Below are 25,913 nucleotides of genomic sequence, written 5' to 3'. Positions count from 1 at the left end.
TTGGAAAGGCTATGTGGCAAATCCATTTTATTTCATATAAAGTGCACTGTGAATCAGATATTAATATTTACTTTCTACTTTCTCATTTGTAATTAGTTTTTAAAGCAAATATTCCTTTATATAACCATAAAAATTGTTCAGTCACTATCGAGTTTTGATCAGGAAGTGAAGGAAAAAGCTGTATGTTTTTAAAAAGTAATCCTGATTGTGTAATTTTTCCACTTTACCAGAAAATTTCATGTCAAGTAATGCCTTATAACAGACGTATGTTCAATTTCTTCATTAAACATCATCTTTATATACTATGAATAAAGCCCTATGTTCTACTATTTGTAGTAACGTACGTAGGAAGTCCATACAAAAACACTTAGCCGACATTCTTTACTCTTGCCATATGGCAAAACATTTTCTTCATTATTAAAAATGGAGAGTCATAAAGAAATACTACAATCTGAAATCTGCTATGGGAGGACTACAAATAGCAAGGTAGCCTTCTCTACACCAGAAGCTGAGTTTGCTCGTGTTGTTCATCTGACTATTCTGCTTTACTTGCTGGAAGCACGTAGCTGTATTTCCCTTTCTTCTTAAGCTATGCAAACTGTAAAATTTACAGATTAACCGTATTTCCGGCATTGGTAGAACTTGTAAATTTTAATGTAAATGTCCGTCATAAATCATCTTGACCCAGCTTTAGAGAACAGCCTCCTGTATCTCATGTTCACTTGGGGGGGGGGGGGGGGGGGAAGAAACGGGAAAGGAAAAGTGTGGGGGGAAAAAATCTTTGTTCTCTCACTGGCAAGTCCTCTGTAGCAAAACTGTCCTGATGAAGCCTGTCTGTGTGATTGGACACAGATTTAAGGAAGAAAAGGAACAGTTTGTTCTCTGCTGTTTATATAAGAATACCCTTGACCGTGTGTGTTGTTTGCTTCAGATTACAACTTGTATTCCAGGGTTAGCATGGAAGAAAATAAGAAAACTAGCGTTAAACCCACAATTTTGTTTCTTTAGTATGCCTTTGTTGAAACCCAGAAACCTTGGTTTTGAGGTAATGGATGCTCTTTTATATTAGTTAGCTTTTAACACTCTAGATGTCAGAGTTTTGATCAATAAACTTATATACTGTTTTCCTCAAAAGGAATATATTTTCCAATTTGATTCAGCTCTTTTAAGTTTTCTACAGGAGACTCTTGTCTTTTCAAGTTTTGTGTGTCCACAGATATTTTGTAGCCTGTTTCTCTAATTTGCCTTCTGTCTCCTTTTATCGGATATTTAGAGCTTCGTTTTAGGATTAAAAGCATTTTTCTACAGTCTTTATTGATCAATTTTTGTGAGAAGACAGATTTCCTCTTTCATATGCACATTTACAAATACGTTCCAGGTAGGTAATTAATGAAAAAGCATTATTTACATTTCATTTCTCCCATGTGAATGTTCTTAGTGCGCTAGGAAATTCTAGACAGAAACATGAAGGATTATGTTGCAGTTTTAAAAATTACAGTCTAGTTCCCTTGGTGTTAATGGTTATTTTTAGGCCCCCTAATTTTTATATAGATCATACCATGCTTACATCCAATTTGCTCTAAAGAACAGTCGCTACCTTCAGCTTCTTAGCTCTGCTTTGTCAGCTGTGGAAGTGAGGGTGGCTACCGTGCTTGTACCCTCGAGGGGTAGGAGTACCGGGTGTGCAGGGCCAGCACACAAAAAAGGGAATACAGCACTACAGGTTGGTCAGGACAGTGCAAAACTCTCCTAATCCTGCATATAGTGGAGATTAATGTGATTTGGAGGTCATCCATCTTGAGCTCCCCGTCCCCCCAAATGCTCCATCGATGGAGCGTTCGCTGGAAAGCCACTGACGTTTACAACTCGCAACTTACAGGCACGAAATCAGGACGAGATGCCAACACTGTACTATCTTCAGAAATCCTAGAAACTTATGTTCTGGGCAAATGGTTTATCACGCTCTTCCCATACCAGCCCCTTTCCCAAACACCTCGGTTCTTCAGCAACAGTTCTGCTGTCATAATCTGGATGGCAACATTTCGGCGTGTGGTCTTAGGTCATTAGTTTAGAGTCTGATGGTGCTTGTGTTTAGTTTTATTCTTTACTTTTTTTTACTTCCCTTAATTTTATTTTTACAAATTTTGTGATAATTTCAGGCATACTTACGTTGGTATGTTATCACACTTGGAGGAATTTTTGGCTAGGTTGTTTGGGATTTTCATCGTTAGATGCCTCATAACCACAGGTATTTATTTTTTTTAGCCATAGAATGTGATTCCAAGTTGTAATTAGTGCCTCAGTGTTAGGGTGTACCAATGTGTCTATGAAACACAGCATACGGATATTGTGATGAAAGGAATTTGGGAGATACTGCTTTTCTAAACCTGAAAGCTGCTGAGCAGATGTGGAAGGAATTACTACAAAGAATCGCAACTGGCATATAAAACAGAAGCTGAAGTTTATTTTGTTTTTATTATAAAAGAACACTTTACTCAGGTTCTGTTGTATTTAAGGCTACGCAAAACTCAGTTGTCCAGGACTAGCTGTGAAACTCATGTGACGCTCCATGGAACAAGGCAAATATTTTTGCTTTAAATATTTAGTGCTAGAACTTTACACATTGATTGTAAAATATGTATTTTTTTAGAATTTATAGTAAATGTAATGATGTCCTCTTTTGGGGGAGAAGGCTGTAATAGATATTGCAAAGTTCATGTCCTTTTTTAATTTCATGAGCAAAGTAGTGATTACCCTTCTTGCAGTCTGATTATCTGGCTACCTTCAAGGGAAGTCCTGGTCATATATACTAATTTCTGAGCAACCATTAGGATTAACCACAAATATTCCCATACTCTCAGATTTTCAACACCTAATCAGCCAACCTGACTTTGTAGAAAACAGTAGATGATCATTTACTTACCTTTTATAGACTTCAGTAAAGCGCTAAAGTGCCTACCAGGCTAAAACAGGGGTGCTACTACAGCGCTAAACAAATTTTCTCACTTTATTTTCCTTTTCAGTTAATTTGCTAGTGTAATGCTACATTAGAATTGCACTGAATTACTATGCAGTGTGAATTACTATTCATGACTTTTCAGAATACTTTGGGCAGGTAGTGGACTTCTTTCCTTTCCATAAACCTTTTCGTTTAGAGCAGTATACTCATTATTTTTAATTCTGTTGTTCACACTTCTAAAAAGAAACACGATGTGGCAAAACCTCATGTACCTTTTATGTCCCTAAGTATCAAAGAAATTATGTTGAATTTATGTATTGTTCAAATGCTGCCGGTGGCATATGTGGCTATGACAAAGAGCACGTACACAAGCACAGTGACAGCAAAAGTCAATATGTTACCAGAGCTACAAGGGAACTTAATCTAAAATGCAGATTTGTTTCAAATGTAAAATTACAGAAAGTAGTGTTCCATCATTGATGGAAAAGATGGATCCTTCAACATATTAACTGTCAGATGATTATTCTTGAGCTTTTTTTTCCTTTTCTGATAGTATCAAATGTGAAAAGTGTGGGCAAAGCAAGACCTTTTATTACATGTCCAGAATTCACGTGCGCTAGCAAATGCTGGTCAAAGCTGGGGAAAAAGAAAAAAAGTAATTGGTTACACATTGGAATATCTGAATAGTCCAATAATATGGTTTCTTTATAAAATTGATTCGGTTTTATTTTTGCCAGTTTCAATAAACTAACAGTTTAAATACATGTTGAAATCCACTTCAGTTCAACAGCTTTTAATGAGAAAAACAAAGAACAGCATTACATTCTCATTGAAGAACTAAATTTGAAAAAGACACACGAGGGGCCCGGCTTTTTAAAACAGTGCCATATAACCAAAACCGCCTTGGTTTCCTGAACATTGTCTGAATTAAGCTTTGTATTTGGAAGCCATCCCTTTGCAACAGAAATGAAGGATCCCAAAATGCAAGAGTGATAAGGACAAAATTGCCTCTGTGCTGTGTGACCTGGGAGTGAGGCTTTTCCTAACTCCTTATGAGACGTAGTTCACAAATGCTCAGCGAAGTCTGAAGGTTGATCTAGCCCTATGAATGATGCTCTCGCTTTCAACTCTACTTTAAATTTAATCACCTACTACTCAATGTACTTCCTTTTCCATGGTTAACACTGTTTGGTCGTACAAATATCTGTGTGTGTGTTACCTTTTTCTAGGATATTAATTCCCCAAAACAGTTATTAAAGTTTTGTGTGCCGATTTTTTGAGCACCCTCGTTCCTGAACACATCCATTGCCCAAAAGCAAATGCATTTTTAGGAATCCTTCAGCCAACTAGTGATATCAGTAGCAGATCAAAGCCCGTTGCATCAAGGTCATTCCTCAAAATATGTAAGACGTCTTCTTGCAAGTACTTGCATAAGGTAGGAGAATATGATAAATATGATGCAACCACACGATGAAGGCATTCAGAGTATATGAATTCCAAAATACGTTTTTACTAGACAGACCAGCAAAAGTTGCCAGTTATTGTTATATAAACTCTACCCTAATTCATAAGAATGATACAAAAGCTTATAGAACTCATTTATCGTTAGACTTTATCACGTAAAATTTAACTTCCCAGCATTAGACTGTAAAAAGCCCTACCTAGATATCTGCTTTCAGGATGAGGCAAACTCAGTTGAATTGTGTATGCCAACATGGTATATGGTCTGTTCTACAGCCTTTATACGTTAGTAATTCCAGCAACTTGAGTTTTTCTTGGAAAGCTAGAAGTAACTTAGATGTGCTTGAGGGTTTTTATAAGGTTTATAATGTCTCTTCTCAAATAGTCTTGGAAGAATCAAGTAATATTGAGGTTTACACTTTGAAACAGATGTCAGTTTCTGCAAAACGTACTTTTATTCTGATATTACTAATTTCAAGAAGGTTGTGTATTATACACATGTGAAAATCTCATTTTGATGCTAAGGCTGTATAGCATTAGGAGTTAGGATTACGCTTATTTCAAGCATTAAAATTTTAATTAAAGATTAATCTTAGTTGTCAGCTCATAATCTTTGATCTACAGGCATATATTTTAAGAATATTTAGAGAAGCAGCAGAAAATAAAATGGCTGTGGACATTAAACTTTGTGTGTATGTGCAATAAATAGATAACACATAAAATGGCCTTATTTGGCTATAGTGAGAATACATGTTTCCTGTAGCACAAAAGACAAATTATACTAATGCCGAATAGCAGAATTAAGTCCTAAACGAAGAGCAGCCTATTGGAAGAAGGCAACAAAATTCTTGGCAACTTTATGCGATTCCCTCCCTGTATCCTCCATATTTTAAATAATTAAATCTCTTGATATGTGTGTCTGTGTATTATATATCTCTGCAAAGGAACAATTTTTGACAAATTTCACTGGAAAACACTAAAAGATTTTGAGTTAAACTTTTTATCTAGCGGGTACTTGGAATCATTCAACATGAAACTAAGTATCTTTAACATTAAGAAGAGCAAACACACTAACACACTTTGTAACTCCATGTTTCTAACATCACTGCCCACTGTGTTGGCACCCAAATTTTTCAGCTATTAAAAGAAAAACAAACGTGTAAAATATCTTATGGCTTCAACAGTTCTGGTTGGTTACCTAAACAAATTCTTGTGTTGGTTCTTGGATTTGATCAAATGTATGCTACGGCAGGTTGCCAGTAAAGGAACTGAATGTTAAACTGACCCTGTAGACTAGTTGTTGTTTAGACATAGGCATTAAGGACAATACAGGTTTTATAATTTATTACCTGAATAACTCATTGTCCTGGCTGCTTGTTTAAAGAGATGACAGACCACGGGTACGTGAGCTCATTTGTTGGTTTGTGGAGGAAGTGAATCCCTATATATAGTAATAATTTGATATTCAAACTAAAGGCACAATTATGAGGCGATAGAACAACTGCCGTTTGATAAAGCTTCCTTGAAAACGTCAGTCAGGAGAAACTAGCCTAGAAATAAAAGATGGCTCAACAGGAGTAATGAGGTGAACCTAAACACTTAATGGGATTATACAAAGAAAAATACATCTAATGAGCTTTGAGAAATCAGGCTTTATTGTTTAGATGCTCAGGACAATATTCCATCCTGGTTGGACCATGTAATTTCATTCAAGAAGCAACACATTTTATCATTATAAATGTGTTAAAGACTCTACTGTGCATTTGAGGAACTTTAAATCTGCGACTGTACGAGGAAAGTAGTAAAGTAGGCCTCTCGATACATTTTAATTATAGCTGTGTGATTTGATTTGGAATGAGAGTATTTATTACTTGCCACTTTAGTATCGCTAATATTTATGTACTATTCTTGACCTCAAATTCTCATAGATTAATCCATCAATAGATATATATTCTCCATCTTCTGATTTTAGGGAGAATTAACAGCAAATTTTGGTGTAGTATTCCATTTTATTCAATTTATTAAGTTTATTCAATTACTAGTATTAATACTTTGACTTCCATTGTCCCTGAACTGTAATATGAAGTAAACCAGAGTTACTCCTCCAGTGTTTTAAAGACCTGTATTCTAATACAGTCTTTAGCTTTTAAAAAACTGTCATGAGATAATGGTGTAGCAAAAATCGATACTAAAAATATAGCTAAGTTATACCATGGGAATACAGTTGAGGCATAAAAGGCTTCCTTTAATTTGATCTATATCAGGAGTTACTCCACTGAGATAGGAAATTTGTCGGACTAAAACTTGTATAGCCAAAAAGCGATAATGCAATTATTTGATATTTACAATTAATCATCCTTATCAGAAATGTCCTATCTTAGAGATATTTGAAAATACCGTGTAGGAGTTTTTAAAGTTTACACCAAACCCTTTTGTACCTCTTCACAAGACTAATTGGAAGATGACTTTACTAATGATTTGGAGGTTGAGCAGCTGATGTCTATTCCAAAATTCTAAATTAAGTGTTTCAGCTTTTTAAACAGCTTTTAAACAGTTATTTATTTTATTTAATCTTTTTTATTACTAATTGAAATGTCAGAAACATTGACACACATGTTCTTTGAACATGTTCTTTAGGCTTTCAGAATTTCTCTGTGACTGCTGGTGTTTATAGTATTCAGATGGGCAAAACAGACGTAAAGTGACATTACATCTTTAATATAGTTACACCACCTCTGGAACATTCGTAGAAGAGCAGGCTTGTTCCAAAACCTCTAGTCCAGAGTTAATAACTTAAAAACAATTTCTGAAATTCAAGTAGTTTGTCTTCCATGTGTTTATTATTTTGAATGAGTATGGAAATTGTACTGGTTTTGACTATTTATCTAGCAATCACAATAAAATAGTCTCAAAATCAGGCTTTTACTAAAATAATAGCTGTATTAACTGAAACTCTGTCCATAAAAACTCTTCTCATAAAGCAGAATCACCTTATAACTGAAATAGAATTGTGCTTTATAGAGAGAGCAGAGCTGCCCCGAAGAGCAGTCGCTACCCTGCGTCTTGTGCTGAATGATAATTGGCCTAATGGAAGGGAGGAATTAATTGTAGATAAGGCCTATGTGTCCCTTCACAAGAAAAATTGCTGTCCATTAGCGTATTGGTGAAAATTTTGCTGTGCTGAAACCAGAGTGCAGTTAGGAAAATGCGTTCAGTCCTTATTTTCATGTGTTTCTAATTTTCTTTTAAAATTTCTGTTTGTGTGTGTGCAACCCTGCGTGGGTTTCTTTAGTCCTGGCTGAAGGGAGAGTTTTGGAGCAAAGCCCAAGGAAAAACCTTTTGGCTATTTTTTAAAATTAAAAGCATATTTTAAGTGGTTTATGTAATTTGTTAAATAAATTGTTTGAAAATATTGCTATAGAATATCACGATTAAAGACAAAATATTCCTTTATACATTATCCTGCAGGGTTTAGGCAAGTGATGTATAGTTCAGACTAAGCGCAGAAAAAACGCCAGGTATTCTTGAGTCGTGATCCTACTACTGCAGCTACTTTTTCTTCCTGACGCTGGGAAAATTGCCCAAGTAAACTCACATTGCTTTAGTTTCCCCATCTGCATAATGTGAATAATACTTACCATCTTGCGGGAATATGTGGAATTTAATATTTAAGCATCACTTTGAAGTTCATCTCAAAATCAGTTTTGTAGCCCAAACTCCAACATACACACTCAGTCAACTAGTAGCTGGTAAGGGATGAAGGCACATCAATATTTTCTGAAAGTCCCATTTTTTTCCCTACATATAAACATTGTATGTAGAATCCTAGATTAGTGAAACTTCATATCTGAGTCTCCACCTTGAGCTTATATATTGCTGGTGAATCTAGCAAGGTGGTGAATTTGAGTTGGATGTGTTGTCTCTCTATATGGTCGAGCCTGATGGAGTAGGGTACAGTGCGGTGACTAACAGACAGTTCTCATGAAAACACGGTGCCCACTGATGTCCAATGAGACAGAAAAGAAAATGGAAGCATTCTCAAAGCACTTTCTGCTTAGGTGAGAATGTTAAAAAGAAACTGTGACCCACAAGTCAATTCCAGTGCGGGAATAAATAGTTTCTTCGTCCGTATAGCCCTGAGGTCAGGCAGCTCAAAATTCGCTTCTGCAGAACTCGGGCACGGGAGTCTCCTGCGGAGGAAGTGGAGCCCAGGATGCTAAGGAGTGCCTGCACACTTCTCCCACCTCGGGAACTAATTAGTTCTGCAAGAAGGTCAGTGACTTTTGCTGAGGGGAGCGTACAACCAGGAAGAGAGGTCCCAAACCGATGCATCTCGCAGTAACGGAGGCAAACTGATCAGCCGGGTTACTGTTCTAACAGGCAGCTTCGCAACGTGTCACCAAGGAAATGAGGTTCTTCCAAGTAAATCTGCCTGCAGCATCTCGGAGGAGCACGCACTTCTTTGGAATGGAAGGAAGATGGCTTGTCTCAACTGTAAGTGTGTAACTGGGATGCAATTTCATCTTTCTTACGAACTGCATATAACTTCTGACTTGTTTTTAAAGAAAATCATATCAAAATATTAAGGAACAACCTATTTTGTTAGATATCTCTAGGCACATTAATCCTTCATATTTAAATTTTTCTCAGCCTGCAATGCTTTTCAGGGATGCAATTTCTGAAGTATCAATTGCATAAATACGTTTTAGGAAGGGAGCAGCTACATCAGCAGTCCTGCCGCTGTGTAATCTTGGTCATTTCTCCTTTCCTATAATATTCAGAGAAGTGAATGTTATCCCAGAGGAGATGAGCATCTAATTATTTTGTAGAGAGCACCTGTCACCATTCTATCTGACTCATAACTTTCACATTGTTACAATTTTTTCTGTATCTTCCATCATCATAATGTTTGAAAATCGTACTGTTATTAAATAATCCTCCAGTGTCCTGGTGAAACATGGAAGTCTTCGATTTACAGGTGAGGAGCTGGATCTCAGGAAGAGATCCTTGATGCAACAAATTGCTTGAGCATGTTATTGATCCCTGGTACACTAAGTTGTCCCACTGACACGTGCCTGAAGTTAGCCAGATGCCTTAGTCTTTTGTCGAGTCAAGGATACGGCAATTTCTCCAAATTTTCCATTCTGTGAAATGTATTACTTTTTTTTCAGTACAGGATACCTTTTATTGTTGGAGTTCTGCAAGCTGAAAAAAATAAAGCGCGAACACGTTGTGAAGGAAAATTTATAGATATTTTCCACTGGAATAATGTGATAATAACTTTCCTGCGCTCTTTAAAACAACTGGAAAAGCAGAGAGAAACTGGAAAAAACCTCCATGGAAAGGTTCCTGTTCCCTGTGTGTTTAGAGGATAATTCATTGTCACTAGTGCAGGGCTGAAAACCTATTGCATGATTTGTTACGAAGTAGTTACTATGCCTCTGACACTAACAAAATGTAAACTACCCTGAAGTATTGTTAATTAACTGTATTTTGGGTCAATATTCAGTATACGAATATATGAAAGTACCGAAAAATAGGCAGATCAGAGAGAACATAAATTGGAAAAGATTGACTACTCAAATTTTACTTTTTGCAAAATATTGTATTATGGCTATTTTTGGGGGTACTATAGGCAGTGAATGAAATCTGGGCCACGCTGGTGGCAAAAGGAATATTACATTTCCTGTACGGCCCAGATTTTATCCAATTTGTGCTATATTTCAGTACAGAATGATTAATATTATGAGTTAATTAACCGAACTACTTCAGACCGGCCATGACTCGTGTCTCCTAAGCAAAAAGTGATTTTGACGTTACACTGCTGAAAAGATCGAGGTGCTTTACTGTAGAGGATGCATTTTCTCTCACTATTCTAATAATCAGAACATTTAAGCCACTGAAAGAGTCAGAGTAGATAAGAAATGTAAAGCCAGGAAGTAGTAAGTGAATAACTATAATATATATAACACTATACCTGACCTAATTTGTTAAAAAACCCCAAAATATAAACTTTCTGAAACTACGTAACTTCTGTAGGTTTTCAGTGGGTAAATTCATTGACTCTTTTGATGTCGTCGTCGTCGAACTGCTCATAGCTGCTCTCCGCTGTGGTTACCACCTCCAGGGCATCAGTACGATCGGACTGGTATCATCCCCACAAGACAATTATTGCAATGAGGTGCAGGGTGTTTGCTGAGGTAAGAGTAGAATATGTAGTAATGAATCTGACTTTCAAGCGCTCGGATCTGTTCTTCCCTTAGAGAATAGTACGACAAGTTCCTTACGCTGGAAGAGGGTGAAGTAAATGAACTGTAAGTTTTACAACCCTGTACTGGGACACAATCTCCACATACCTTAGTTATGAGAATCGGTGTCCTTCACATAAAAACGTCCAAAATAAAACTGTGTTATCTATGGCCAACTTTCGCCTGTTTAAAAAACGAGAATGCTTCTTTTAAAACGAAATTTTATGAGATTGCTTTTCTTCACGTTGGATGCCGCATGGAAAAATTCGCACGCGAAGATGCACGGCTGAGCTCACCGAAACCGTATTTTTTCCGTAGCGCCAATGGAAGCGATGCAACGCTTCCCCCTTCCCCGGGCTCCACTCTCCTCACGGAGATAATGGCTGAATCATATAAATATTAATACAAATAACTTTATAAATATGACTATAATACAGAACTGCAGCGGAGATGGGGCAGGGGCGGTTGGGCTTCTCAGCCCGCTCCCGAGCCGAGCCGTCTCCGCGCCCCGCTCCGCGGTGCGGGACACCGCACCCTGCGCACCCCCGCGGCCGGCCGGGGGGCGCGGGGCGGCCCGCCGACATTCCGATGCGGTGAGGCAGCCCCGGCCCGCCCCGGCCCCGGCCCCGGCCCCGGCCCCGGCCCCCGCTCGCACGGCGGTGGCGCTGGGCCGGCTCCCGCTGCGGGGGACGGCGCGATGCCGAGCGGAGGAGCGGGGCTGGGGCGCTCGGGCGGCGCCGGCCCTCGGAGGCGGGAGGGAGAACGATCGTCCGCGGGTAACGCCAGCGCCCCGCGGCGGGAGGGGACCCTCTCCGCGGGCGCCGTCCGGTCTTTATGAGTAGTCACGCACGGACGGGGCGGGGGGAGAGCGGTCGGGTTTGGGACTTAGGGGCACTGGGTCACCCGCCGGGCTGTAGGACGTGGAGGGGCTCAGACGCCGGCTAGGGAGCGCTGAGGGGCGGCGGGCACGGCCGCGGGCCAGGAGTGCCCCCGCGGCACCGGGACGTACCCAGGGCGGTGCGGGGCTGCAAAGCCCGCCGGGGGTTCCCCCCGCCCCCCATCCGCCGCGGTGCCTCTGCGAGCTCGGGGCAGGACGGGGAGGAGCTGCCGGCCGAGGGCGACCCCACCGGCCGGCCCGGGGGCGGGGGCCCGCAGGGAGGCTCCCCCCCCATCCCCGCCGCCGAGGAGGGGCGGTCCCGGGGGAACCCGCCCCGGCGGCCCCGCGCCCTCACTCCGCGGCTGAGTCAGCCGGTGGCGCGGCACCTCCCCCCCCCCCTTCTTCCCTCTTTTTTCCCTCCTTCCCTCCTACCTTCCCCCGGCCGGCCCGGCCCGGCGGGGCGGTGCGGGCCCGCAGCCCCCGCCCCGCCCCGGCCCGCCGCGGGAGGCGCCCCGCTCGCTCCGTGCCCCGGGCAGCGGCGGCCGTGGGGCGCTGGCGAGGCGGGGCGGCCCCGTCCCGCAGAGCGCTCCGCCGCCGAGGCCCCGCTGCTGCCGGAGCCACCGGCCGGCCCGAGGAGGAGGAGAAAGAGGAAGAAGATCCCGGGGGGACGCTGAAAGGTGCGTGCCCTGCTCGCCCCCGCCCGCTTTCCCTGGCTCCCGGGCGAGGCTGGGGCTTCCCCGGGGGGCTCTCTGGGGCTGGGTCCCGGCGCCCCGACCCTCGCGGGGAGCTCCCCGCTGTCGCCGTGCCCGGGGGCGGGCGGGGGCTCCGCTTTCGGCCATGTTCCGCGGCCCCGCGCCGCCGGCCGGAGCAGCCGGTGTCCCGCGGTGTCCCGCGGTGCCCGCGCCCTCCCCGCCTCCCTTCGGCTTCGGGGCTCCCCCTCTTTCCCCGGGAGGCTTCAAGGAAATCCCAAACGCAACAGTAGATTGGTGTGGATGCCCTTATCCTACACGCTCTAAACTGTAATTAATTCATCCTTCGCTTTCAGTGTTCTTTTCCTTTTATTTTTTTTTTTCTTTTTTTCCCCGGTTGGGATTCTACAAGCAGTTGTTACTCTTTTACGTTAATGTTACTTTTTTACGGTTACCTGGCTGATTGTAATCCTCCAAGAGCGGTGTTGCTGGCGGGAGATCTGGTGTTGGAAGGCGCCTCTGGGTTCAGGTGGATGGGGTGGCGTTTCTCTCCCCGCTCGCTCTTGGCGAGCCCTTCTCGCAGGCTTTGGGCACCCTTTGGGTGCTGCAGGCCCCGGCCCCTGGGCACGAAGGGCGAACGCATTCCTTCCAGCTCCAGACTTCTCTTTGGCCCACTTAGTGAAGCGCGGTTGAGTTACGAAGGCTCTTAAGTCTGCAAACACTTGTAAAAGTAGTTTCACTGAAGTGTTTGTGGGATCAGGACCAAAGCGGCTGTGTGCGATGCTTATCAGTTCTGCTGTGCGCTCTTGGGATGCCACCAGCGCAAGTGATATGGAGAGGAGCCTATACAGGTGGCTGTGAACTGGGCTTCTGATAAAGGAAGTGTAAGAGCTGGGTAGAGTGGTAGAGAAATGCATAAAGGGTCGGCTGTACTCCAAGAAACAGTCAAACATTTCTTGTTCCATAGTAAGGCACTTGTGTGAGGAGCAGGATTGGGCTTGCTGTTGTATTTGTATGAGAAAAGTTTCTAAATATTTCAATCTTGTGCGTTTTATAGCCTTGTATATTTGAAAGGGGATCAGAGAACCTGCCAATTATGGAAAAGCCATGTAGCAGCTATCGCACAGCGGCGACCATTATGTAGTTGAAGAAGTCACGCATTTCCAGCTACAGATAATCATCTTTGATCCGTGGTATCACATCCTGCGAAAAGTCAATGGCAAGCAGCTGACGGTTGTCATTGTTCCAAAACCAAAATGAAACACACCTAAACAAATCAGGGAGCGATGAAACAAAGGAGGTGAAACCAGAAACAGAGGCAATGTTTTGTGTATTGGGAAATGCTTCAGAAAGAAATGCCCAAGTCATAAAAGCATGTCCGGTCTGTGCATAAATTCACAAAGGATTACTAAAATTTTTCTTAGTCATCTAAATAGAATTTATTCACATTCTGCCATACTGAGGTATTAATCTAGTATAGTGTAACGAGTTCATTCCTATTTTCACACATGGTAAGAAGTTTGTTACCAAGGCTTTGTGACTGCAGACCAGCCAGTGCAGTTTCTGCCCTCTCAATTCACATTAATTTAATGTGATGTATCTTAGCCGATGAGAGTGTGGTGTTTGAGCTGGAGTCCCAGCAATTTAATGGGGGGGGGGGGGGGGAAGCCAATATCCATTAAATTTTGCTTTCTTATGAGCCCTAAACTTTATAAATGACAGTGATGGTGTTATCAGGAATAATTCACGTATATTTTGTTTTATAGACTTTTCAAAAATACCAGTAACTGAAACATTGGAACGAATCACGCAGCTCCAGCATGGGCAGACTTACACTCACGCCTGTTCACAATGGAGCCATTGACGGTTTGATTTGAGTAATGGCTGTCATTTGATTATGCAGACAGCAGGTCAACGGCTGTCTGTACCTTTAGTATGCAGTCTGATTAATTTTTAAATAATACATTTCATCACGGCTCTGTTTTAGAAAGCTATTAGCATGCTAACCTTAAATCCACGTTTTTCTTTAGGTTAATTCTGTCCCTTCTTGAGCCTTCTTAATCTCATTCAGAAGAGAGTTGTTGCACATGCACTTGAGGGCCTACATGACTGAGTACATATTATATGAGAGTGGTCCAGCTTACTCTGCATACTGCTTTATTTGTCTTGGCAAACCTATATCTGCTTGTGGGTGGGGTTTCCATAGTCATAGTTCTGCCAGATATTGGTCATATTTCACGCTTTCTTTTTTTTTTTTTTTTTTTTTTGAGCAAAATGTCCATCTGCTGAAATGAGACTCGTGTTTAAGAGCTGAGGATAAAGTGGTGACAGTTTTTCTTTGCATATCTTATATTGGGAGCTCTGTGATCTTTCTCTTCAGTTTTTGAGGCACAGAATTTTGATCTTACTTACAATGGAATTAATGTATAAATTTGTCACCGTGGGATCAAAGGCTGGTCCTTGGTGGGTTTGTATACCCTGTCATGCTGACTCCTCTGTGCAAGCCTTAATTCATGTCACTGATTTTCAGCTAGGCCATCCACAATATTCTCTTCTTAACTGCCCAGTCATTCATAAATAATCCAACATGTTCAAACAAAAGCTGGATGTGGCACCAGTTACCGAAAACTGGTAAACTACAAGGGCTAGAAGGAATGAGCTCAATGTTCCACTTTCTTCTAGAACCTGCTATATTTTTCCAATTTATCAAGTGTCAGTGATGGTGCCGCAGGTAATACCAGCTCTTTCACTGAAAGATTTAAAGTAGCCAGGACACACACCTTGCGGAATATGTGACACGCCCCAGGGAGCTGCCTTCTGCCTTCTTTACATCCAAACCCTTACATACTCCAGCATAACTTCCGAGTATGGAGGCAGTGCAGGCTCGAGTCCTGCACAAGGAAGTGTATTCTGCAGGCCAGCATGTTTACCGTAATATTTTACTCACAGCAGTCTGAGGCATGTCATAATAGTTTAAATAGGCTGTCAACTCTGGGATACTTTTTATTCTACATTGCAGTCAGTAAGTAATATTTAATAATTTGTTATGTCACTTTCAGTGGAGCCACCTCATTAAAAAAAATTAAGTATGTTGTTGTATTTTTCAACTTTTGTAACGTTTCGTAAGTAACTAAAATTAAATACCTGGGTATTTCCAATATTGTTTGCATTACCCATTCAACTGTTTTAAATAAGACGCAAAGGGTGGAAAAGTTGAGTGCAAAGTCGAAGCTACCATTTGAAAACATTTATTTTTGGGGTAATGGTTTTATTCTATTAGTATGCACAAGTGCTGCATAACTTGCATCTAATAATAGTGTGTTTTCTTAAACAGATGACTCTCCAGTTGCATTGACCTTGCCTTGTGTAGCAGGACCTTGCTGTCTGCTGTTTCAGACAATGCTCTGATGTGAGACCTCTCCTCCCACAGTATTTCTCTCTGTCTGTGCTACAGCATACAGCAAGAATGCTGCTGCAGTGATCTCTGGTATTTGAGGTTTTTGTTACACTGCATCTTCTTTCTAGCGTTTTCATAATGCATTCCTTTACTCCAAGTACAAAACTCTGTTGCTTGGGTTAGGTTAATTTCTTTCTGTGGCAGTGCAAATGTCTTTCAGCAGTATTTGGGGAAACCCAACTTGGTTTCCCTTTGGAATTTAGCACAATAAAAAGGGGTCACGTAGCAGAGTAGCTACTGCTTTGTGCACTACCAGCCGTTCACGTTAAAGAACAACCTGTAGGTTTCCTCTCGAGGAACTTTCTTGACGTGAATGCCTCTTTTTTTTAATTCCTTTAGCATTGCTACGATTGTTTTGGATTACAGCTATGTACCAAATTGCAAGGGAGGAAGAAAAGCCAGTGTTTTAATATCCAGGCCAAATCACCTTCTGAAGGCAGTATTCTCGTGCTGGTCTAATTTTAGGTAACTTTCACACTCTGACATTTTTCAGAGATATATTTTCAACTAGTTAGTTATTCTGTTCGGACAAATATTTAAAAGTGCATTTATAATGAGATAGTTTCATCGGTGGGCAGAGATTTCTAAGAATTGGTTAGTATTTTTCTAACTTTTACTAGAAAAGCTTTCAATGGTTTTCAAATATGTCAGATGTTCTGTGAGCATATGCATTGTTTCTCCTGAAAGCTGTGGGAAAATAATCTGATTGCAGGTATTTCTTGTGAAAGCTTCAAGTTTCTGTTCACTCTGTGCACCTGTTTTAGTTCAATGGACTTACGGGAAGCAGTAAAAGGAGACGAATACCTATCCAAGGCTGCAACCCCCTAGATTTCTGGCTGCAGGAGAGGCTGACAAAACAGACTACCTCTCTGCTTGGTTCTGTAATTCACATTAGCGCTTTAGCTACACCGTGGGCTGCTTTTCTGTAACATCTTGTGGCAAAGATGGGAAAGAGTACCAGGCAGGTAATGGTTCTTGAAGTGTTTCATATTGTGGTGCTTCTGCAGTATTGTGGTACTTCTGATTTTTTCAGATGAAAATTATTTCTTAATGGGGCTCCTTTAGAGCCCTTGAAATTTTTCAGTGTAGCTGTTACTTTTGTGAATAGTCTGTTGTTTGCATTTTTCCCCCAAAGAGCAAAGTGGATGTACAAAAAGGGGAGAATCTTGCATAATTAGCTTTGCTTTGTTGTGATTGCACCTTTTTTGTTTGTTGTCTTTTTTTTTTTTTCATTTTCTCAATAGTGAATTTATGGAAGAGACAACAAAAATAGAAACAATAAAATCAAGCAGTTGGACAGCTGTTTATGTTGGAAATATTTTAATCTTAATAACCACTCAAAATGTTGCTGCTGATATTGATTTGAATATGCTGTGCTTTAATTCAGAGAAGTATAAGCAAGAAATTCCACTTTGGAGATTGTGTTCACTCAGTAGGCATAGAAATGAAAGATGGAGAAACTTGTTATAACAACGGGATGGTTTCATATGTGTCATTAACTAAAACCTCCATGGCAATCCCATTTAGAGGCATTTCCAATATCATTAACTTGGGTAATTTAAATATCTTTATTTTCATAGGACAAATTTTAAAAGTAGCTATCACTATTTTATCATCTGTCGCTGTACAACAATTCCAAGAAGTTATACCATCCAAATTAAATATACTATTCCTTTGAATAGTTGTGATAATGTCTATCTATATGTAATAGGTACACTTAATGGTTCAGTCCTGTGTGTTTGGTTTTGTTTGGCTTGTTTTCAAAATGGTCTTTACTTGTAGTAAGATACGGCGGTTGGAGGGCAGTGTTAGAGGGCAGTAATGACTGCTCAGTGCTCCCTGCCCACCAGTAATTCCTCCAGTTTCGAATCTTGCTCTTGCTGTAGATGTTTTCCAGTTTCCCCTCCTTCTCCATAGTGTTGTCTTGTGTCCTGTTACGCAGAGTTAGGTTGTGGGAGGGAGTGGTTGATACTAGGGGAGGGTGATAACATTTCATTCTTATGCGTCTCCGGTACTCTTGGTTTGCCATAACCGCAGCGTGGTATTAGCCCGTTGCCTGTTGTTACCTGATACTGTAGTATATGGAGTTACGGATTGCTTTCCACAAGAGAAAATGCAATGGTTGCACGCTTTCAGTTCCCTGCAGTGAGAGTTTGTGCGCATGGAAGCAAGGAATACTTCTGTTTTCAGGGTGTGTTCCTATCAGAGATACTTGTCTCAGTGGGAATACCCTTGTATTCCTGCAGACCGGACCCGTGCAGGAGCTGTGTGTCAGCAGAAAGGGTCAAGTCAAATAAAAGGTTGACTGTGTGTTTACACACGTCAAAATCTACTCATCCAACCAGTATATCGCTTAACAGCGCTGTTCCCTTGCTCCCCGCAAGACCTCTTGGTGAGCCAGTATCTAGCAGAACAGCTCAGTCATGCCTTCCCCCAGTGTTATATGAAGTCTGCAGTGTTTCTGAAAAAGGAGAATTATTGAAATTTGCTGAGAGAAGTGCACAGTTTTTTCTTTCCTAAGCATTAAAACTGCTCTGTCTGTACTCCTGACTCGTATCTAAAAGCAGTTCTTTGCCTTCTGCACCTTTGAAAATACAGGCTCTTCTGAGTATACCATGTCATAGAAACCTATATACCTCTCCTACATTTTTGGGTATATATTTTATGTAATATGCCTGTGTTACAGATAAAATTATGGAATAGTTAACATAAAGATGTTACCGTGCAACTAATTAAGCAGAGATTTAAAAATGCCAGCTGCATGTATAGTGTTATCTCATATTTGAAAGGCTGAGAGGCTTCTTAACTTAAATAATGATGTTGACTTAATATAATTCTTCTCTTTTAAGGAGCAGTAAACATTGGATCTGTAGTATATCTGTCGCTGGATAGATTCTTTTCTCTATTGAAAGTTATATTAGCTTAGCCCAAATACATGTAACATTGGATGCTGTTGTTTTTATTGCATTACTTATTCCATGTTGGCAGAAATATGATGTGTGTAAAAATACAGGTTTTGCTATCCAGTTGCCTTTTGGTCCCCTATTAAAAACAGATTTCAGAGACTGTATTACAAGGTTCTACTACATCATTGAACTAACTTGCAGTATGAAACAGAAATGTTTATTGAATCCCCCCTGATGTGTGAAGTTGAAGGAGGTGTTGTGTTTTGGTGATATGGTTTTTTCTTTTTTTTTTTTTTTCCTGAAAGCAGAAAACATTTGTAGATGAAGTTTAAACATGTTTGGGAATACAGTTGAATCCCAAAATGCACTATTCAGTTGTTTCCATTATCATCTGGCTTTCCTAAAATAAAATGAAAGTTAAGTGTATACATAGTACCCTGGTATCAGAATGTTGTGGTCATTAAAAATCTAGCTTTAGTGGCCAGTTGTGCTGTAGAGAAAGAGTATAACGTTAATACTGTTTATTCTTGTTTGTGATAAGCAGATATTTTCAACTACCAATCTAGTTGCACAGATTAGATTTGTTTGTATATAGTTATGGAAACATTTTGCATTTGCTATAGAGAAAGAATATTCTTTTGAAATGTTAGTTTAGGGCCATGAGTAAGAGGGGCTTATGAGTCTCTTAAATTGTTAAATGCCTTTTTTTTTTTCTTAGTGGTCAGCTAAAATTTTTCTTGTTCCATCAAATTCTGATCTATGGCAAATGTTTTGTTTTTGACTGAATTTCTGTGTTACCCAACTATGAATATTTTTTGAAGAATATTTTGATTGTTGTGATTATGTTCATGCAGCAAATTCTGGAACTCTGTCTTAAAACTTCTTTTTTCTGTGTAACGGGAGACATCATAACTGGAGGAGACCAGGGAAAATAGGAAGTGTTCATTAAATTTTTGTAGATTCATTTGTATAAAATAATAAGAATTTCTTGCAAATCAGCAACATTTTGGGATGTAAATGGTCCTTCCTACTTCTCCAAGATAATGAAATACCTGAAATTTTACTATCTTTGGCAGAATCAGAAAAAAAGAATGGATAATTTGTGATATTAATAAATGAATAATATCTACAATTGAAATCTATTTTCACAGGTTTTTCTAGGCACTAAAATCTGTTTCACGGGCATGCCAACCAACTGATTTTTATTACGAAAACTGTTGTCAGCACCAACTGTTCAGTGCATCAGGTTCCAAATCCTCATTATCCTTCCCCTTCTATGATTAGTTTGGCTTAAAAGTAATATATGGAACCTTCCTTTTTGTCTTAAAATTCATAAACCTTTATTGTTCTAATTTTCCTCTTGTTTTTATGGCAAAATGGTCTGTTTTTAGAGCTGGGATTATGAGTAATTATACAATTGTATGACTGGGGCCTTCTAGAGAAATAGTGCCTTTTCTGAGTACATGACTGTAAGAATTAGCAATACTGTTAAGTCTGTTTAGAAATTAATTCTCCATACTATTTGAACTGTGATTCTAGATTTGCAAGCCAGGTTCAGTAGTGGTTTGTAGAAATAAACAGTTCCCTAGACAGCAGGCTATAAAACAGGTCAGTGTTAAAATATGCAGTAACATCTTTCAAATGTCTGCATAGCATGAGACTACTATGCCTGCCTGAATTCTCTTTCAAGATTCAGATCGTAACAACTGTTTGGAGTTTTGTTACCTGATAGGCATAGGAATGGTAGAGATGTGTAAACAATTAAGGGTTTTCAGGAGGTCTTCATGTCCACTCCTCCAGAAAAGGCAAGTCTGCATGTTCTCTTAACATTTGCAAATGTCATTTTGCCAAAAGCTTACCTCCATGTTTGTGTCATCGCCTCGGTTTGTTCCATATACTCTTTATTCTGTTATGCAAGTTGATAATGAAAACTTTTAAGCTGTACAGAGCTGACTTATGAGTTAGTGGAAGAGCTGTAAAAATGTTTGAGGGGGGTGTGTGTAGATTTAAAGCAAGGCAAAATTGTTTGGTATAACAGCATTGGAGCTATGATGGCCAGTAAAGTGTCTAATCTGTGAGTGAGTTACTTTGCTCTAAACTCATGTGCCTTCCTCTGACTTGACATGGTGCTCTGATTATTTTTCTTTTGCTTTATAATGCCATTCTTTTGTCAGCTTTTCTCTGTTTCTTTGAGCTCTGAGGACACTACCGAGAAGAGCAGAAAGCCCCAAACAAAAAAAAAAAACCCAACCAAACTCCACCCTTCACTTGGTGTTCTTTCTTGAATTTATACTTACCGAAACTCTCCCAAACATTTCAGGTGCGTTTGACTCAATGATATCAATGGATAGTTTGGAAAAATCCTGATAGCCTCTGTTCCCTGGTTTTCCTGCCTTACCCATCTTGCTTACAGTAAAGCTCTGTTCTGTTAGCAACCATATGCATCTCAATAAAGGTTTTAAAGTTTGAATTGAGGCAGAGACTGTCTCAGCTCTTGGCCAGTGAATGCAAAGAAAGTTGGCCATGTTCCCTCTACTTGCCAGAAAAACATGAAAGCTGGGGCCCTTCCTCCGTCAAAGAAAAAGGGAAGCTCTGATCTTCCTGCATACAGATTTTTGCAAGTGTTGAGTCCCTGACCTTGTCTGGTAGGGCTTGCCTGACTCTTACTTGCTAGATGTGGCCTAAAGCCCCCAGGAAAAAACTTCTGATCTACAGTGGACTTGTATAGATAGATCTGGGCTTTTTCCTCTGATTATCAGTTTGACTGTACTTTTTTCCCCTCTCTAGTTAGTCTTAAATATCAACCAAAAAATCTCATATCTACACTAATTTGGTTTTTATGCGTGTGACTTGTCTTTGTTATTTTTTTCTACTAAATCTAAAGACCTGCTTGCTTCATTTTTTAAAAAATATTTGATGTACATGTGAGTGTACAATTAAAAGAGCAGAGATGTTGTGATCTAGTATTGTAATATTTATTGTGTGTTTCGGTGTAGGCGCTTCTAGTACCTGGTCCTCTCCCATATAGGGGTTTAAAACTTTCAGTATTCAGATAATCTGACAATCCATTGAACTATGTGTGACTATGTAAAATAAAGTAAGAATATTAAGTTACGAAGGAAATTATCCATAGAATTTAGGCTTATTTTTAATATGTACTGGTACAGTTTTAAAATATTCATTATTGTCAAATATTTCAATTTAAAGCATTCAAAATCTTGAGTTTAAAAGTAGTAGAGTAATAATACCTCTTGCACATTCTTATTACTGTAGCTGTACCTAAGACTATGTAGATATTGCTATGTATTTTTTTCTGGTGAGTGAATCATGAAAACCAAGCAAGTGTTTTTATGGTTATTATAGGTGATAATTATGTACACCTGACTTATGTACAACTATTTTACAGTTATATAAATAATGTACACCTGACTTGGCTTTTTCTCTGTAGTTATGGCATGTTTTCTGTAGTGGGTATAGTCTATATTTTTCAGAGAGGTCACATGTAAAATACAAAGTGATGAAATGCACATACTGTATTTTAAAAAATATGTTGAAACATTATAGTACTATTAGTGTTGTTACTTCTGTAGCTGTTTCTGCTTTTATAACAGCATTAGAATGCTTAAATAAAAACAGCCAGCATTAATTATCACTTAATAAATCCAGAAAACTATACAGAATCCATGAAGACCTGAGTGTGAGGAGCACACTGTCTGTTTCTAATTTAACCTGTTCTCAGGTTACCCTCAGGAACTGTTCGAAGTTTGTCAGATACTCTGAGAGATCTACAGTACGTTTTGGTTTTGAAGGTAAATCTTGCTTTTCCTAAACTAAATTTCATTCTACTGATTTTGTTTTTCTTAAAGGTAGGTAAAAAGGGAAAGCAGTATTCAATAAATAATTTTTGATAGCTTTGGAAGTCAATAAAAAGTTGTCTTGAATATATAGGGGGTCTGAGTGTGACGTAGTCCCTGCTAAATTAACAGGAGCAAGTCTAAGGGCACACTTAACAGCTTGCAAGATAAGCTCATAATAAAATAAGAGAACTACTGATCTAAAAAAAAAAAAAAAAAGGAAAAAAGCCCTAGAACTGAAGGGGTGCCAGCTGATTTGGAAAGGATGGAAATGAAAAAGATCTGCAGGAGCAGGAGGTGACTGTTTTGAGGTGTGGCAGTAGCATGCCTAAGAAGACAGATGAACAATAATTAATTTGAAATCTCAAAGGACGGGTTAGTCTGCTTTCATTTACGTATGCTGGTTTTATATGTTGTTTTTTCATAGGTCGTCTGCTGTTATCCGTGAACTTTATTCTATTTGTATAGGTACTTTTTTTTTTTCCTCACCTCAGTTCTTACACATGATCTGCTTCTTTCTTGTTGGCTTCCTAACAACCAGAAAGTGACGTGCAGAAAAGCAGTACCATCCACAGTAGAAACTGTTATTATTTAAACAAAGAACTCCACATAGTGTGCAATGTGCAAGATATTAGTTGGGAAAATGGAGAGCTTCAGACTGGCTGTTGCACCCTGTGAGTACTGGTACAGCTGATGATACCCTCACTGAGTTACCATTTAAAAACACTTTCTCTACGTATCATCAATGAACTTGACCAGTTGTGGCAAGCCACTGACACACATCACCTTACAAACTGCCTTGAAACAATTTTTTGTTTTTACAGTTTTGAAACATTCCATAGTTTTTTGTTGCATGCAGAGCACTGTTGCTAGCATAACCTCTTGTTTTGTTCAAAACTCTGTACATTGCACAGACCGTTAGTTTTCATTGCTGCTTTGCTTCCCCTCAGTGATCTTTCCTCATGCCAGTTATTACTTTATAACAGAAAGATCAGTCCAGCAGGTGAGCCTCCTGCGTCTAGTCTACAGGTTTTCCCCCTCTGCGGGATGAAGTTGGTGTTGTCATCTTGCCCAAGAGAAGCTGATTGCAAGGCCTTGGGCCGCTCCTTATCTCTGTTTGCTGTCTCAGCATCGGCTTGAGTGTGTTTGATTCAGTGTTTCAGAGTAACCTCCTTGTCCCTGCTCTTGGCCTTGCTGGTGACATGCATATATACATTGTGCTGTTCGGGTATTACCTGATCATTAAATTTCCTCAGCTTCTTTCTATCATTTGCAGTGAGAATGTGGTCATGACGGTGAGGCCAATGACCTCCCTGGTGGGGAGCCACAGGAGGGGGCAGTGGGAGGACGAGCTGGGGTCTGAGGTTCTGCCATAGCCCGCTCATCCCGAGACTGGCACCCACAGATGAGTTGGGTTCAACATCAACCTGACGAGTCTGGTCAAAAGTCAGGAGCAGCTGAAAATGACATAGCTCAGGACAGTAGTCGGGGGACAATCCTGAGCTCAAATGGCTCCTGGGCCCGTTGGTGGGGGTTGCAGGTGGGGCCGGTTATGGCACGTAAAGGCCTTGGTATCCTCAGGGCCCTGATGCTCCTTCTGACAGATATCTGTGATGATCCCATCCTGGGTTAACATCACACATCATTGTACTAGTTGCAGCATTGGTGTGTTGTTATCATGCCCAAGTACGTTACAGAAGATGGAGTAGTTTCATCTTCTCTAACTGTTAGAGCAGAAATAACCTTGAGCATTTCTGCGTGCGTTCACTGGTTTATTATCTTCTACAGTCCTTTTGTGGTTGGGTTCTTTAGCTTGATTAACCGTGGCACTGACTTTTCCTCTCTGGTGCTTTCCCTTCTCCTCTGCTCAGATTCAGGTTCTGCATCAGGCATATCTATATGCCTCCTCCCTTCTAGGACCTTTTTGAGCTAAATATAAGGATATTAAGTAATGTGGTAGCAGCAGGGATGCACAATCAAATGGATGCAAACTAATCTTTCTGCTTGACTGAGAAAATGCAGCCTATATATGTAACACTCATTTTTACATAATATGTCGTTACTGAGGCATATGAATATTGGAATGTACGTGTATCTGGTTTAGGATAAAAAAATCCCAAGAAGATTCCCTAGTAGCATTTTCAGATTTTAATGAAGCACTGTTGTTTGAATACTAGCAGAGTTTCTGGCACATATTGCCATTTATGTAAAAATAAAAAAGGGTGTTCCAGAGAAGGAAGGGTCCTTTTCCAAATTATGACTGCATATTTTAGCCTGGTTTCTTATGGAAACAACTTTGTAAAGTCACACTGTGTGTCTGTATGTCTTTTCTTCCAACTTTTAACTTGGCCTGTAGCAATCAGGTTTATTACAAAAGTGCAGATCTCAAAGATGTTAGACTGAACAAATTTTATGCAGATGTCAGGTACAGAAGAGAAGTTCCGTAAATCAGTCAGGCCGTGAAGAAGTTGCTCTGAGAGCTCATGCATTAGTGGAGGGTCCATATAGGAGAAAGTCCTAAGTAATAGCCCAACTGTAAGAAAAGTTTCAGTTGGAACTGGCATCTCCTTAAACATCATGGTTATTCAGAATTCATTACTTCTGGAAGTAACTAAGGTATATAATGCTTGGTTATTGCGTGTTCTGTTGTTTTTCAGTGTACCTTTAGCTACCAAATACTCTACATGGAAATTAAATATCCTCTGAAATACTTGTCTGTTAATTTATCAACAACTTCACTGTGTTAAAATGGATTCCATCTATTCAGCTGAAAGTACAAGAACTTCTAAGAAATGTAACAAACTTTGAAGAAGTGATTGTTTGTGTTAGATAAGTACAGAATTAGCTTTTGCCACACATTCTTATCCCAGATTTCTCCTTCAAGTGAGTTGTTAAAGAAATGCAGGTGGAGCTTAAGGAAGATGGAAGTTGCTATGAACTTAGTTTTCTCTGTGTCTGGTTCGATTTATCTTAGAAGACATAATGGTACATTATAAAAGAAACCTTCTAATTTTGACCCTGGATGTATTTCCATCCTATTTATTTATTGAATGAGATTGAATTTCTAGTATATATAATGTGAATTACAATGATGCCTACAAGAGTTTTTAAATATTAAAACATTTAATTTACCAACATAATCAATTTTAACTGATTTTAATGGCCTCTTATGTTAATATAGTAAATATCTTGCAACATTGCAAAACCAAAAAATTTGCAGTTGTGTGGTGATTTGCTGCTTCCACATTTAATTCTGGCAAGAGCCAACATTGTAGAGATTAGTTCGTGGCTTGAATGAGTCAGATGTCTCCCAGGGAATTACGTGGTTGATAAAGCCATCGTAGGCAAAAAAATGAATCTAGTGTTCATTTGCTGAGCAAATATTGTTTGCCATATTGAGTAGTGCTGTTTTCAGTGCCACAGTGCTTAATAATTAGAAATGTTAGAACAGTAGTAGTAGTA

At 39.9% G+C, this 25,913-nt stretch overlaps 1 protein-coding gene and 1 long non-coding RNA gene across 5 annotated transcripts in view; one reads left to right on the top strand and one right to left on the bottom strand.

Moving 5' to 3' along the window:
* Positions 1 to 1,902: 1,902 nt before the first annotated feature.
* LOC135315477 (uncharacterized) lies at positions 1,903 to 12,160 on the bottom strand. The gene is made up of 4 exons (XR_010374967.1): positions 11,978 to 12,160; positions 10,777 to 10,851; positions 8,059 to 9,625; positions 1,903 to 3,595 (listed from the first exon to the last, which is right to left on the bottom strand). It is a non-coding gene; the product is annotated as an uncharacterized LOC135315477 (long non-coding RNA).
* Positions 11,368 to 25,913, top strand: part of PLCE1 (phospholipase C epsilon 1) — a 169,598-nt gene continuing 155,052 nt past the window's right edge. For 3 of the 4 annotated variants that reach the window (XM_064463808.1, XM_064463806.1, XM_064463804.1), the window contains exon 1: positions 12,138 to 12,222. The gene's annotated coding sequence lies outside the window, so the exon portion shown is untranslated. Of the gene's footprint in view, positions 11,445 to 12,137; positions 12,223 to 25,913 lie in introns of those variants that run through there. The other variant, XM_064463805.1, reaches the window with a different exon arrangement.

Source organism: Phalacrocorax carbo, chromosome 12 (genome assembly GCF_963921805.1).
Source record: "Phalacrocorax carbo chromosome 12, bPhaCar2.1, whole genome shotgun sequence".
Classification (NCBI taxonomy): Eukaryota; Metazoa; Chordata; class Aves; order Suliformes; family Phalacrocoracidae; genus Phalacrocorax; species Phalacrocorax carbo.
The sequence above is the reverse complement of the archived record's forward strand: the minus strand, read 5'-3'. Positions and strand labels throughout refer to the sequence as shown.